Here is a 15,851-nt window from a genome sequence, read left to right on the forward strand (position 1 = left end):
AATTTTTCAATTAGCGTTTTCCCATTCTCAATTATTAACAATTTACACAAAATAAATTTCAATAAGGGTCAAGTCAACTCTATTTATTAAAATTGTTTAACACTGCACTGTTCAAGTAAAATGAATTTGTAGTGCAACCTGAAGCCAGATGTAGGCTATCAATCCAACAGCAAAATAAAGTCACTTTCAGGAGGAATACAAAAATAAAAACTTAAAGTAAACCGAGCAAGTGCAAAAAGAGTATTTTTTTTTTTTTTAACAGTAGTAGGTAAAATAATGAATAAGCTCTTGTTTAACATCCAAACTCTTTTCCCTTTAATCTTACAGTAAAAAAAAGTGCAGTTTTAGCAACATATGAAATCAGATGTATCAAATAAAGCCAACATAAGGCAAGTTGCAGAGTGTCTAATATAACAGTCTGTAATCGATTGGGTCACTCATGATGATGGTAAACCAAAAAAATAACACTGCTGACTGACAGCGTTTGATGGTGCTTAATGTTAAGTCATAGCGGGGCATTAAAACAAATCTACTACTGGGAACACATTCCGTGTCACTATGTTGATAATCGCACATGCTTGCGGCCCAAAAAATCAAGCCCGACCCTACCCGAGCCCGGCCCGACACATTAACTGGAATTATGAGCCCAAGCCCAATTTCCTACTGTGTATTACGGTATGAAAGGCAAAGACATTTCTCCGTTCTCAGCTGAGACACATTAACTAGCTTAACAAGCTCCAGTGTTTACCATTGCACATTAGCCTAGCAGCTAGCGGAGTTTCCTTCTGTTTATAGCTTTATCCCGATAAAACGGCACAGTTGAATTTCAGCCTGCATGCACGTTTCGTAGCCTAAAACAGAGCGGCTTATATTGGTAGAGAGAGCAACAAGTTAGCGAACTGCCGAGTCGCCCTCTCTGCTCTCTGTCTGCTCAGCTGCTAGACGGGCTGCACTCGGCATTGTCGGCAAACTATGTTATTTATATTTTACTTTATTGACAAAAGAGCTTTCTGAACTGTCTGTGGAATGGATCGACGGAGATGAGAGAAACCATTGTGGCCCTAAATGACAGCAAAACTGAGTAAAGACTATGGCTCATACTGTATGTTGTAAGGTTTAAGCCAATGTTTTTTCGGGGGTAACGCCATTCACTTTACCGGCAGTATTGACAATAGATAAAGCCACCGTGTCTTGAGAAGCTCTAGCTTGTTGTTTTATTGTCCACTTTTAACTCACTTTACATCAACTTTGCTATCTCTTTTTCCTCTCTTTTCCTCACAGCGGCACTCATACGCTACTCTTCGTTACCGCTCGCTCTCCTTGTGCGTCCACACGGGCACTGACGTCACTCACTTAAGGCACTCGCTCTAACTTACGCTACTCTAGTAAGGGGGTTGCAGTATACCGCAGGAATTTCTTGCTTTTCAACCGCGGTATGAAAAAATCCATACCGCCCCAGCCCTTTTCAACCCCACTTCAAAATAGCTTTTTAATGTTTATTATTACTAACAAGAATAATAACCACACAATGAAACACTCAAGTGAAGTCTTGTTGAACCCTATTCCAGTTAATGTTTTGGTGTCTGACCAAATAGTAAATATGTTAGAGTCTTCGTCACATACTTTGCTAATAATTACATCATGTACTTCGGAATCTCTACTGCTCACTAATGTCTGTGTGAGTTTTTTTTTTTTCTTCAGTTTGTTCTCATTCCCTCCCCATTGAGCTAAACTCCCACTGGCTGTCGCTACCATTGAGCTCATTCCTGAAGACTCTTGGACCATTTCACAACAAGCCAAGAAAATCAACACATTTAGGGAAAAAAAAAAAAAGAGACTCAAGCGGAGAGTCTTGTGTTGGGCCCAAGTGTCCCTTGATCCCAGATTCAGCTTGATGGTTGGAATGTCTCACTGGTTTGGAATCAGCGTACAAACAGTGTGGTATGGCACAGTGTTAAGATTGTGTGGCAATAAGCAATATGTGATTGTGCACTGAGAGGGGTCTGTGCGGGTGCACCACATCAGGGGTTTAGATGGTGTAGTGCAACACAGTTTTACAATAAAACCGAATTTATGGTCAATGCAAGGGGTTAACGGCAGTAGATACCTGCAGAGTAGTTTTTGATTCATAGTTCAGTGTTAGATCTTACCCGTTCACACTAGATGGCTGTTCAGGCTGTATCGTGATATAATTTCATTCCTACTGTAGAGATTACCCCTTTTCAGGTTAAAGTCCTTTGGAACGGAATTTAGAGGAGTTTAAACAGAAACAGGATATTCATTATGCCCTCCTTATGAATCCCAATGTAACCTCTGGTGATAACACATGAAAGCTGACTGACTGTGAATGAATGAGAACAGCCATTTCTTTCTATTTTTGGAAAAGGGCTGCTTTTATTTCTAAGACTTCACAACAAAAGTACCGTATACAGTGGATGTTTTGTCAGTGTTACAAGGTGAAAATCATTTATCCAAATATATATATATATAAAAATGTAATTTTTTGCAACATTTCTCTATACGCTGATGTTTTATACTATACGCTATCTTTCTTATTTCTTTTCTTATATTTTCAGTTAGCATGTAATTTTGAGGTAGCCCTGACAAGTTTAATTTTTAATAATAAAAAGAAAATAGTTTAATCGGATTTGGGACGTCAGACAACCAACACAGTTACGTTTGCAGGTAATCTGAAAAGTGACTTTCTCTAACACGGATATTTTTCAAAATGGTATCTGCTGGCGACGCCCTCGATCCTTTGAATACATGTTTTCTTTAGTCAGCTGCAGTTTTTAATAAACCTTGATGCAACAGTCTCAACATAAGCTGCTTGGGAACAGATTTGTTGTGCAGTGACCGAGATTAAATGATCCGTTTCAGTGTGAAGCACCACTATAAAACCAGGGTCAGGGTTAAGCAGTAAATTAACTTGCTAACCACTATTCTTACTTGGTGAGACGGTACATGGTCTTGATAAAATAATTCCACCCTCTCTGCTTCAGAATAAAACAATGCCTGCTTCATTTCACTAAAGCATGCTCCTAATCATGTAGAAGATGAGTCAGGTGATAGTTTGTTTATGGCACACGCATGCATGCACTTTATGTGTATTAACATCTGATCTGCATCAATTCATTATGAAAGAAAACTGTTATTTAAACTGTATCAACACAAGAAGGAGACAAAGAAAGTCCAGCCAATTTAAGACAAGCTTTCGTTTTCATTTCTTAGTTTTAGTATTAGTTCTACAAACAAATGATAACGCAGTGAGTGTAGTAGAAGCAGTGTGATCATGTCTTAACGGTAAGAGCACCATAAGTGTACATATTACAGTAAAAAGAAGAAAAAAAATCCTGGCAAATGTGAAACACATGTTGGCTCCATATGAAAGCAATAAACAGCTTCTGGCCCCATGTCCCCAATTCCAGCCGTCATACAAGGCGAGTGTAGATAATAGCATTGATGACTGCCCAAAACACATTTATTGCATTTAATTATTTAGTATGGTGCTTTCAAGTCCCTAAGGTTATATGAGACACAATAATTTGCCATTAATCACACAGCTTGAAATCCTAATCAAAGTCATGTGTAAAAGCTTAGCGTAATCTCAGTTATGAGTTGATTTTTCTATTATATGACTGTCATAAGTGGTTGATTGTCATACTGCCATACGTAATATTGTATATTTATTTAAAGTTTATGAATTCAATAATGCCATATCCCACTTCAACAACACTATTTATATTTGTATTTATACTTATGTACCTATTTACCTATTCACTATAGCTAGGGTGCTTGCTGCTACAGTAGCTACATTGTGTCCTTAGCAGACACTGCACCCGGAGAGTGTCCCCACAGTCTGGCAACCTTATTCACACACAGACACACAAATCATCACTGCTACAGCTTTAACAAATAAAATTAAAGACAAACCGTTTAACAGTGCATTCTTGCTCATATTTCTCTAGACACTGTGGAAAATAGCATCAGACATTGACTTCAGAACTAAGGCTTAAGACAAGAGAAAACAAAAGGAAAATCCCTTCCTGAAAAGATTTGGCTTTATTAGACTGTCAAATATGATGGCCGGCTAATAGGAACCGCAAGTCGCTGGAGACTTTGCGGCCTGAGTCTAATGCAGTCAGCCTTTACAGTCTTTTTTTTTTTTTTTACACTGGTGGTTAGGGCAGAACAAGACTAGGACGGGCAACCACAATGTCACTCACAACACTGTGCCCAGACTCAGTGTGGGTACATGTGTGACTGTGTGCAAGAAGGCATTTCTGTGTTGTAAAAGCACTAGTGCTGCATGTAGGCCTACATCTGTGAGCATCGGCCCTATATGTTTAGTCTCTCAGTACTCTCGTCGTGCCGAGATGCAATGGGGCGACTAACCATCCCAGCGTTTAATTACTATGGAATAGAGACTGTGTGAGGACAGTGGTGGTTTAGACTGGCATTCTTCGTCTATACCCTCAGGTCACCTACAGATCCAGATGTGAGACAGCCTACAGTGACTCCAGTGACGTCTGGTAGGGGGACCTCCAGCAGTTCAAAGTGTTTTGAGATTGCAGCTGCTGAATTTGGCGGGAAGTGGTATTTTTCTGGAATTAGTTAACCTCTGTTGTACTTGTGTGTCAAAGTTGAGTTTTTTTAACTTGCATGTGTTTGTGCATCCCATAAAAGGATGTCAGACTATTTCATAAAGGGCTCCAAAACGCTGTGATGCTGCCGGCTGTTTGCTGTTTTTTTAGAGAGAAAACAAGCCACATGAGACAGAGGAAACAGACTCTTCAATTTCCTTATCTCTGATTCTCCCTGGTAACTGTCCAATATCCTTGGTGTGTGTGTGTGTGTGTGTGTGTGTGTGTGTGTGTGTGTGTGTGTGTGTGCGTGCGCGCGCGCACTCTCAGTCTTCTCTTGCAGAGTCCAGTCTGTGCAGACATGCATTCACAAGCAGCCTCTTTTGCTTTTCTTTCTATAGTAACAATCTCCATATGGCAGGCGTTCTGAGGTTGTGCTTTTTCTTGCATGAAATGGATCAAATAGAAATGATGACGGCCCAAGCTTTTTCCAGAGCTTTCACAGTACTTTACCTCACACAAGAACACAAGCACACATAGTTATTGCATGCACAAGATGCACAAGGATACAGACACACATAATTACCGTTCTTATGCGCACACACTCATATCACCAACGATTTCTACAGGTTTGGCTTGATCGTGCTCACTTCCATGTGTCTTTCATAAGGTAGACCTACCCCTGATTGTCTCTCACTCCTGCTCTATCCAACCTCCGATGTTTATGATATAATGACCCTCTCCTGTACCACACCACACTGAACTGAGATGAGAGTAGAAGATTTTAAACATGACATTAAAGTCATAACATTTACATTTCTTTGAGAACATATAGATTATAAGGCAAAATCTGTGTTATGCATTATTTTTTTCACCTATATATTTTAACCAGTGAAGAGTCACTGAGGTCAGAGGCCCCTTCTGCAAAGTAGACCTGGCCTAGACGGCAGCATAAAAAGCTGCAGACAAAATAATACAAAGACAAAAACAGCTTACAGCGGACAAAGATGAACAGATTCACTGAGCACAGACTTTTCAAAGTCTGCTTCCTCAATATAATTTGCTTCTGCGGACTATTTAAAAGTGGCAGATTGCAAGATGAACAGTGAGATATGTTTATGAAGATAATGAGGATTATCACATGTGAGGAAACCACATTAGCTCGCTCACAGTGACCATATAAAATACTGTACTACTGTACTGCTGTGGTTGCTACACAGCTTTTGTTTCTGTTCTTTTATTCCAACCTTATTTTTGTTGGAGAATATGCAGCCCTGCCCATGCTCTCAGAAGTGATGGGATACACAACCATTAACCCTCTTAGCTCACATTTCTAGTTTTCATTTACTCATTCATCCAACTTCCTTGCTCTCTTTTCGAACAGCTCCTCTTCTCTATACCCTCATTGCTCGCTCATCGCTGTAGCTGTCCTCACCCTGACATCTTACTGGCTCTCTCTCCTCCTTTCTCTCTCCTGTTGTTTTACTAGCAGTGCTCTCCCTGCCAGATGTACTCTATAGACAGAGTTTATCTTACCTTGGCTTTAAAACCCGGGTCCTCCACATGATTAAAAAGAGTCAGGGACTGAGAGCAGACTTCAAAAGAGGGGATGAGGGACCTCAGGGGGAGAAGGAGAGCGGGACGGACTGAGTGCCTAATGACACCGATTTATTTTCATGTGTGTATTCACTTGCTGCACTAATACTAGTTGCTATCACCGTCAAGAAGAAAAAGTAAATCTCACATTGGAAATAAAGCATAGATGCAAGAAGGACAAGTGTTTACAATAGTATACTCAGCTTACAGTTTATTACCCATTAACTGGACTAAAGACTGAACCAGTCCTGTCTCTGCTGGACGCCACTGAATAACATCTGAATTTTGCAGTCTGTTTTATATCATCACGCCACAAGCTGGACAGAATATTGTCCATTAAATCAGTTGGTACAAGTGTTTCCCACCTCCAGACTTAAAGGAGTGCTTTAACAAAACACTCCACAAAACAATTTATGGATCACTGCAGTGATCCATAAATCCACACACGAGGACAGCCAGAGAGAAATGTCAGGATGCTGTTATTTACAGTGCGGGAGGTACCCTCCGGGGGGTTTTCCCCCCTCTTTGAATTGTTACATGTATGTGGCAACAAACCTTGAGGTGTCTTTGACCTATAATTAAACAAAGGTGGGTGAATGAATGGTCCAAGCACCGCCGCCACACTCAAACTCCCCACAGGGTTGTGATGTGGTCTTGCTCCTAATTCCTGTTTGAGGACAAGTCATTCAGGCAGAATGGGAGCAGAGCTGAACATGGGAGTAATGTATGAATCCCACAGTGAGTGTTGCAGCTTTGTTTATGTGCTCCAGCATGATGGCTCTGCCTGCTGCTGTGAGGAGGACTGTTGGAAATTTGATCCCAATCTTATGCTCAAGGTCGATGAAGCACTGACTATTTGACAAAGGATTTGACTAATTAGTTACATCCATTTAGAGGTTGCTGCTCGAGGACATGCTATATTTCAACAAGTCTCGGATAAGGTGCTGCAATGTGGGCTCATAGCCAATGAATACAATTTTACAAGTGGATGGAGAGCTGCGCAGTTCGGTTTAATTATGCCTAACATCACTCTTTGTAATGGATTATACACTTATTAAAGCTGATCTCTTACACGTATTCAACTTAAAAAAAAACAATAAAAGAAAGAAGACAAAACATTGATACAACATACAAGTAAACATTAACCGACCACAAATAAAACCTTGAATCCACAGATATTCAACATGCACCTGCATGATCACTATAAAATTATTAAAAAAGGTTTTACAACACATCCATCCCGATTGTGGATTTGAAACCCAATTCTTCTCTAATGCAACAAGGAACACACACACACACACACACACACACACACACACACTGATTGTAATAAGTAAACAGATGTTTGTTGGTTGAATAGGACAGTGGTAATATGCAAATGAAGAAAAACATCTGGTGGAAGCCAAGACTATTTTTTTGTGATGATGATTCACCTCATGCATCTGTTTGTGTGTGTGTTTGTGTGTGTGTGTGTCCAAGTACACCTGCGTGTGTTTAAACTGTACAAATGAAACCTTATATTGGATATCAAGTAATGGCTCACTCTGTACATGTACAGAGTGAGCCATTACTTGATATCATGTGGGAAGACAAGACTATTAAAAATGAAGAAGGGAGAGGGTGAAAATGTTGTGCAATTCTGGCAATGCTGTTGTGTTTAAGGTACATAAATAATATCTGTTATTCCAAAAGAAAATCAAGTATAGACACAGAGTGTAAACCAATCTGCTCCAAAATCGTATGTATTATCTTCCAGATATGCAGCTGCATATTCAAATGCTGCTCTCCCTCAGGTAGCATCACAACTTGGAAACATTGGAAAAAGAGTGGAAGAGTGTTTTACACGCGTCTGGGAGCTCAAGCTTTACATTATAAGACAGATGTGACCCATTGAAAACTCAAGGACTCAAACTAGGTCCTTGTTGAACTGTGTAGTTCATTCACCTGGTTTTTCATTTATTGTGTTTAACTTAAATGGGTCTATGGGTCCTGGTTGGTAGGATATAACCAATACATTGGTCTTATTACCAATTATCAAAAGAAAACTACGGTGGAACTATTTTCTGCCGATCGACTAACTGATTAATCAACTAATCATGGCAGCTCTTTCATATATGCTTTAATTTATTTTTGTGCTGTTATTATAAAATAATTGGGATTATAAAAGTGTCAACTACAAATGTCTCCTGGGACGCGGAAGTGAACTGGGCAATGGAGGTTGAATGTACCAGTTAAGCCAATTTGTGTCAATCAGTAGTTTTTCCAATTGCTTTATTGATTCATAACATAACAGACAGGCTTAAAACCTTTTTTTTTGCTGCACTGCTGCATTGCACTGGAGAGGGTCCAGTATAAAAGCAAAAAAGATGCAAGGCGTACAGACATCTGTAACAGATACAATTCTAAAATGCTGCGTAAAATATTACATATAGTAGATTGCATTGCCTCATATCATGGTTTTATCCAGACATTACGCCTTTTGTATCTCACACAGTGTAGATAGACAGAAAATACTGTAGAGAGGACAAAGAGTCGATGACAGGCGACAAATCTTATGAGTATCTCACACTACAACAAGTACCACAGGCCTTCAAGCAACCATACATACGTCAAGTTCTCAGTATTCTCGCAGTCCTGCTTTTGACATGACACATGAGAGACAGAAGCAAAACGTGGAAAACTACAAACACTAGCGTATCATCCAAGTGTGAAGCATCTTACAGAACTCAGCCCGGAGCCTTGGACCAACCTGCTTATCAAAGACAGAAGGGGAATTACCCTGGCCTGGTGGACACATCCATATACAAACACACACACACACACTCACACACTCTCAGACAAACACAGGTCTAATGAGTCCCAGCTGTGAATGGTTGCGTGATACAGCAAGACAATTAATGTGGAGAGGAGGCAGGACATGTTGACCTACTAAACAGAGAGAGACAGAGAGAAGAGAGGATGAGAGAGAGACAGAAAGATGAAGGAAGGTGAGAGAGATGAGGAAGCGGTAGAGTCTTAAAGAAGAGCAAGAAAGTCCAACAAGAGCAGAAAATGGCAACCGTGTGTACCCGCTAACAGATTACACGAAGATACTTCACTGTACGCTATAGTCTCTGAAATATCACGTGAATTACTGCATATAGTCTCATCCCTCAGCAGCTGTTGGTGGGCTGTAAGTCAATGTCAGCTTAATCACTCATGATAGGCTCCAAACTGAAAAGAAAAGCCACTTTAAACAGAATCACCATGTGTTATTCTAAAGATACACAGTTCAGATAATCATTGTGAACAGGAATACGTCTTTCACAAAGCTTGAAACCAAAGAAATTAAGAAGAGACTGAAGGCTGAATGTTTGTGTGTTTGAACTTTACTTGCATCCTTTATTTTACTGGGGTGTTGACATCTCTGAACCAGAGAATGCGCCCATATCCCCATAAAAATTTCCCTCGGTACTGTCAGGGCCTGTAAAGTCAGTTTTTCATTATCTGTCAAAGGAGCAACTGTCGGCTTTGTAAGTTAAAGTTTCTTCCCTTAACAATAAATACAGCAGGTTTGTGGGAATTTGATTTTAGTGTGTTTAACCTCTGTCTGGAAAGTCCAAGTGAAGAAATGCTGAAGTATGTTGTTCACAAGTCGAGAAAACAGTTTGGAATTAATTTAAATGTTCCTAAAAAAAGGAGGAGGTGAAATGAAAGTGTCTCCCCTACAACACAGATGATCTGTACTGTTCTAACCCTTTCACGGTTCATTAGGTTCAGCCCAATTTAATGTTAGGTTTACATGCATTTTTCTCTTAAAACATAGGGTAATTAGGGGTGAACTGGATGCCTCACGCAAAGATTGAGATGAGGCCATGAGTAAACATGTATGTGCATAAGAAAGTCATTTACAGTAATAGGTGAACCATTTCATGAATGCATCAAATCTTTAAATCCTTTCAAAAAAGTAGCAACTGATTTCCAATTCATGGCAATTTAAATCGCCACATCATCTCTAGTTCTGCTTGGTCAGAATCAGAGTCAAGAAAGAATAAAATGACAGACGAGACCACGATAATAAGATCACTAGGAATGCTAATTTAGAGTGTTTTTTCTGACCAATAGCCGACGGTCGTTAACCATGAACCGTTAATTGACAAGCAAGCAACTGAGTCCCAGGTCACCTGTTTGGGAGGCTCAAATATACTTTCCGGGTTTCTGTGGACAGCTGCAGACTTGTACTAGTCCCGCAGCTACGATGTTCTGTGCATTGTCGTGGACACAGGCAGCCACTTTCCTGGAAGCTTGTGCAACCAACGCTAATGTGACCAACACAAGTCCACAGCGGTCCGCGGCGTGTCTGAGCCTGTCTCCACCACATCCACCTGTGTGGTTGTCAGCTTGGTGTCTGCCTGGCATACTCTTGAGTGGTTACAGCACATGCCATACAACCGCAAACGGGACATTTGTTGTATGCCATACCACTATCATCTGTAAAATAAAATGTGAAAATACTAAACTAAATTATAAAAAAAAAAAAAAGAATGACCTCTAGGCTCACTCTCTGAATTTGCATGAAGATAAATACATGTCGGTGCCTCTGCAAAATAACAGCAATGTATCAGGGTAGGCGTGTTATTCTCACTGAATAGACTGGATGTGCTTTCCTCAGCCATCAAGGCTGGGTGTGTTGATGTTTAACTGGCAAACAGCTCAAGAGGGTGAACCTGAGAATGTAGAGCTCAAACAATAATGCATCACAAAGCTGTTGCAAGGCACCTTATTTTAGGTTGGGTGTATGAGTTAGTTTAAATTTGTAAGATGATGATTAATTTTCCATTGACCTGAATGGCGGATATAAAAACTGTAGGTTTGTCACCTGCTGAACGATTTTCAATCGCTGTCCATCAACAGCTCATCTACTTTCCCTACTTCCATAATATATTCCAGCACCAATATAATCAAGTAATGGCACCTAATTAGCTGACTAATAAAAAATGCCATGTTTTGAAAGACAACATAAAGCATAGGCCTTATAGATGCAGCCAGAAAAGAGCAAGCCATGTTGCATGTGTGAATGAGGAAAACTACTTGGGGAAAAATGTACTTTTTCCCCAAGTGAAGGAGTTTCTAGAAAAGACTTGGTGACATCATTGTGCTAAACTGAAAAAGTTGAAATGACTGTTCTCAGGGATGGCTTTCAGGGGTTTTGGCCACCACAAAAACGTAGTGCTGCAGTAATGCTATACCCTTTCCATCAAAACTCATTAAAATTCTAGCAGGCCAGTAAAAGCCCTGGTTGCCCCTAATGTAAACGATTAAAAGAAAGGATTATGTTAACTTGTTCAAGAGAGCTCCATGATTTTCTAACTTTACACAAGCATTGGTCTCCTCTTGCATTTTTGAATAGAAACACCAAAAGCACTTATAATTATTGTATGCATCTTATAGGGGTGACCCCGAATAGTCGAATATTCGATGCTTCGATCAAAGGAGCCTGACTCGACTGCCAATCTCACAGTCAAATCTTCGCAGAGGTGTTAAAATTTGAAAAGAAAGAAACTTTTGAATAAATCTTTTTAAAGTGCATGATAAAATCCAACCGCTCCATGACAGATTTCACTTTCCATGATGGAGGAGCATCTTAGCGGCGGGGATTTAAATCATCCCAAAATCATCATTTAAAACATCAAGTGCTCATATTATGCTTTTTCCCTTTCCTTTATTGTGTTATATATCTTTTGTGTGCACGTTATAGGTTAACAAAGTGAACACTGCATGAAAAGTGGGATTTTCGTCAGTAAGCGGCACTGTAGATTGTCGTGGAAGTTCAGGTTTACGACTGTAAATTGACGAGGGCCTTGCTTGGCAGTTGTCCCCCCATGACCCCCTCCCCCTAGTTATAGGGGAGGCTTTAACATGTAAATGAAAATGTTGTGAGCTATACAAATGCAAATCAGGGTAGCAGCAGCAGGAGTTTTACCCCAGGTGACATTTTTCTAAAAGGTATTAACTTCATTTTAAGAAAATCTCTGGTATAAATAGATCAGGCTCAGTATAGCCTAATTGTAGACTCTTAAATTTGAACTTGAATTGATTTATTTAAAGAAAGTATGCTAGATTAATTACTGTGTATGTCATTAGCAATGGCCAATGTTGTGTAAAAAAGATACACAAAACAATTTATTTCAACAATTAGTTTTTATCAGGCTTTGCCATAAAGGTAAAATGTGCATTCCATGCAAACAACATCACAGTCTCCTAGAGCTCATCCACTGTGCATAGTGGCATGACTACAGCGACCTTTCTTTGGTCTTGCTCATCCAAGATTGTCTGGTGGAATGGAGCCAGAGGCACCACTGTACAGTTTTCTAAGAGAAGTATTTCTGCTGAAACCAAAACACTGTGCTTCACATAAAGCATACATCAGCTTTGTCATTGCATGACAAAGTCCCAACCATTTGTCTTCTTAAAATACTGGCAAATATTCACATGTCCATGTCATATGAAGCTGTTGGCTCTGCTGAAATGGCCTCATATTCTGGACTTCAATTGTCCTATTGTTATTAAACTTTCCCAGTATTCCATTAAAACTCACTGTAATTCACCTCCACACCAGTCTGTGCGCTGTTCGCGCCCTGCTGGTTAATCTGCCTCCTCTTTGTCTTTCTCTATCACTCTGCCCCTACCCCCCCTCACTGCTTTGATTTGAAAAATAGCGGAGGGAGACGAGTCCTCCGAGAGTTAGAGCAAAAGTTGCCAAAGTATGGCAGTATTTCAGGCCAACTGGTAAAATAGTAGTCTGTACACTCTGTAAAACTTTACTTGCTTATCACGGGAGTACAACCACGCACCTAAAAAGGAAACACGCAGGAGTTGTTCAAGATGTACGGAGCGTTTTTATTTCTTTCCTCCATGTCACCTCCGGGGCTCCGTAAAGATGCGCCCACAGAATGTAAGTATATGAATAATTAATGAAACGGTGAGCTGGTCTGTACAGTTTATTAACACTTGAGAAGTACAATGACTGTCTTTGGATGTTAAACAGGCTACTTAGACTTTGGCAGTAATATTTTAAACCCCACCATGCACGCAACTTTAAACGTGAGCAGCACAGCTGTGTGCCTGCTTTCAGCGCGATTCATTATTAGGCAGAGCTAAGCGGGGCAGTGTAAATTGCTTTATAAAAGCGTATTTTTTTGGTCTTGTAATCTACAGGAAGCAGTACGCCGTCTTCACAACTCGGAGACTAATTGTAGGCACTACGAACCAGAGCAAGGGTAAGATTGAAAGAATATGCTTTCATTCTGCTGTATAAGGAAATAGATCGTTAATAGACCGAGCTTAACCGTACATTTTGTTTTCACAGATTAACCTCACCTCATAACGAGGCCGTGACCTATTTGCTCGGAGTAAGTCCCGATTTACATGATGTTGACAATGACAGCATTGTGTGTAAGTAACTTTTCCTGTTTTCTCAATCCTTGTTTAATTTTACTGTGACTTATACATTTTTTTTTTTTTTTTTTTTATTCATACCACTTTTATTTAATTGTTTTCCAGCTTCCTGTAATTACGAGACAGTAAGCAGGAGCTTCAGGTAGAAACAACTAGATCTTGCATCGCAGGCGGAAGCTGTGAAGAGTTCAGCTCAGAGTCCAGCGAGAAGAAAGAGGGTAAGATTAGATCCGTTTTGGTCAATGTGACTATTTTTAATTAAATAATAGATGTGTTGTGTCCATACGCAGTGCATCGCGCAGTACTGATTGTCTTTATTGATTGTTTTTACAGCTGCTGGAAGCAAGACAGAGTGTGCTGGATGGATTGTGCGTCCTTTTCGCAGCCAGCAGAAGTACAGGGCAACGCACCACAGACGTCTGCAAAACGGACCGAATTAAGACAGAATGCCGCCAGTTACCCTTTTTTTTACCAGTTTACCATTTGTTGTGTAGGCTGTGTGTGTTGTGTGCTAATAAAGCTCTTTTTTTAATAAACATCACGTTCCTGGCAAATTTTCCTTTCCTCAATAAATTCATGTCCTTGATGGTAATATAGTGTAGACCATAGCATAACAATGACATGAATATACAACAAAATAGCATATGCATATGCATATATATATATATATATATATATATATATATATATATATATATATATATATATATATATATATATGATGCAAATCTCAGGAGTGATTTTACTTGTTTAAAAAGTAGTGGCTTCAGCCAATACTGAGTGAGGAAATTCAAGCCAGGCCAGACATAGAGCTCAACAGTCCCGCCCCTCCTCTGAGAGACCTTGGGTTCCCGAAGTAAATTTCCCATTCATTTCTCCCATTGACGTCTGGAAAAAAGAGTTTTAGACCATGCCTTAGGCTAACCAGATGGTACGTGACTCATAAGCATACAACGTATCATTTTGAGTAAAAAAAACAAACAGAAAATATCAAAAAAGTAAAAGGTACAAGACTTTGTACATATCGTCATCTCAGAGCGAAGGAACTACTCATCCCATAAACCACCGCGCGCCACTGAATAAAGGAAGATGTGTTAGTTTAGCTAACAGCTAATTCGGCTAACCGCTAGCTGAGACAGCATGTACCGGTAATAACTTTTAAAGACCCTCAAAATAAAACCTGAAAATAACCGTTAACATATATAACGGCTGTTACGTCAGCTGTAGACGGCTTTACCCAGTGTTACGTTTGAGTTTAGACTGAATCAAGCCGTAAGCTAGCGGTTAGCCGAATTAGCTGTTAGCTAAACTAACGTTAGCTTCCCAAGCTAAGCGTCAGAAGCGTGGAACAGATCGTGATTCGTGCAGTGTCGTAAATCCTCGTGACGGATCGTGCAGGCAGCAATGATCGGGTACTGACACCCCCCTCCTCACCAGCATGAGTTCCACCAATCAGAGGCATCACTGTGGGATTGTGGGATTGTTCAGGATTGTGGGTAATGAAGTACTTATCCAAGACATCGCGAATAAAAGACATTTATCTCAAAACAAGGGTAGTGCCCCATGATTTGTGGTGTCTATATGAGCATTAGGGTTGGGTACCGAAACCCGGTTCCACTATGGATCCGGTTCCTACGCAAACGGTAGTATTCGGACCGGATTAGAACGCAAATTTCGGTTCCAACTGAAATATTTTCCCTCTGTCGCTCTGGACAGCAGCAGACTCTTTTTTCTTTCTCCCTTTTCTGCCGAGTGGCGCACGTGCCCGCTCGCGGTGTGAAGCGCATGTCCACGCTATTCCCCCGACATGCGCTACAATCACTGCTCATAGACGGCTTTTTGTACACGCTCTGAAACGAACGTAAAAATATCACACTTTCTCTGTAGTCTACTGTTAGCTAGCTATCGTAAATGTAGGCTACTTTTAAAATGCCATATTTTCCCTCTGGGCTCACCAAAACGGACATAAAGGCATATTAACCATTCACTGCACGTGATCGCTAGTAAACATATTACACTTGCTCTGCTAGTCTATCGTCTAGTCAGCCTCCCCAAATTGTCTGCCCTTTCAAACTCCTACCTGTGCGTACAGGCCTCTTGGACACCATCCGAGAGAGTTTTCTCCTGTGCAGGACAATAAGTCAGGAGAGGTGTCGTATCTTGCCAGAGAAGGCAAATATGGTAATTCTTTTTGCAAAAGAACTGCTAAAGTTTGAAGCTGGTTGGCATACCAAC

General features: G+C 40.3%; 1 long non-coding RNA gene across 1 annotated transcript; it reads left to right on the forward strand.

The window, feature by feature from the left end:
* The first annotated feature begins 13,230 nt into the window (after positions 1-13,230).
* LOC144531038 (uncharacterized) lies at positions 13,231-14,069 on the forward strand. Its single transcript, XR_013503185.1, has 4 exons — positions 13,231-13,438; positions 13,528-13,613; positions 13,722-13,834; positions 13,950-14,069. It is a non-coding gene; the product is annotated as an uncharacterized LOC144531038 (long non-coding RNA).
* Positions 14,070-15,851: the final 1,782 nt, after the last annotated feature.

Source organism: Sander vitreus, chromosome 16, assembly GCF_031162955.1.
Source record: "Sander vitreus isolate 19-12246 chromosome 16, sanVit1, whole genome shotgun sequence".
NCBI classification, from domain to species: Eukaryota; Metazoa; Chordata; class Actinopteri; order Perciformes; family Percidae; genus Sander; species Sander vitreus.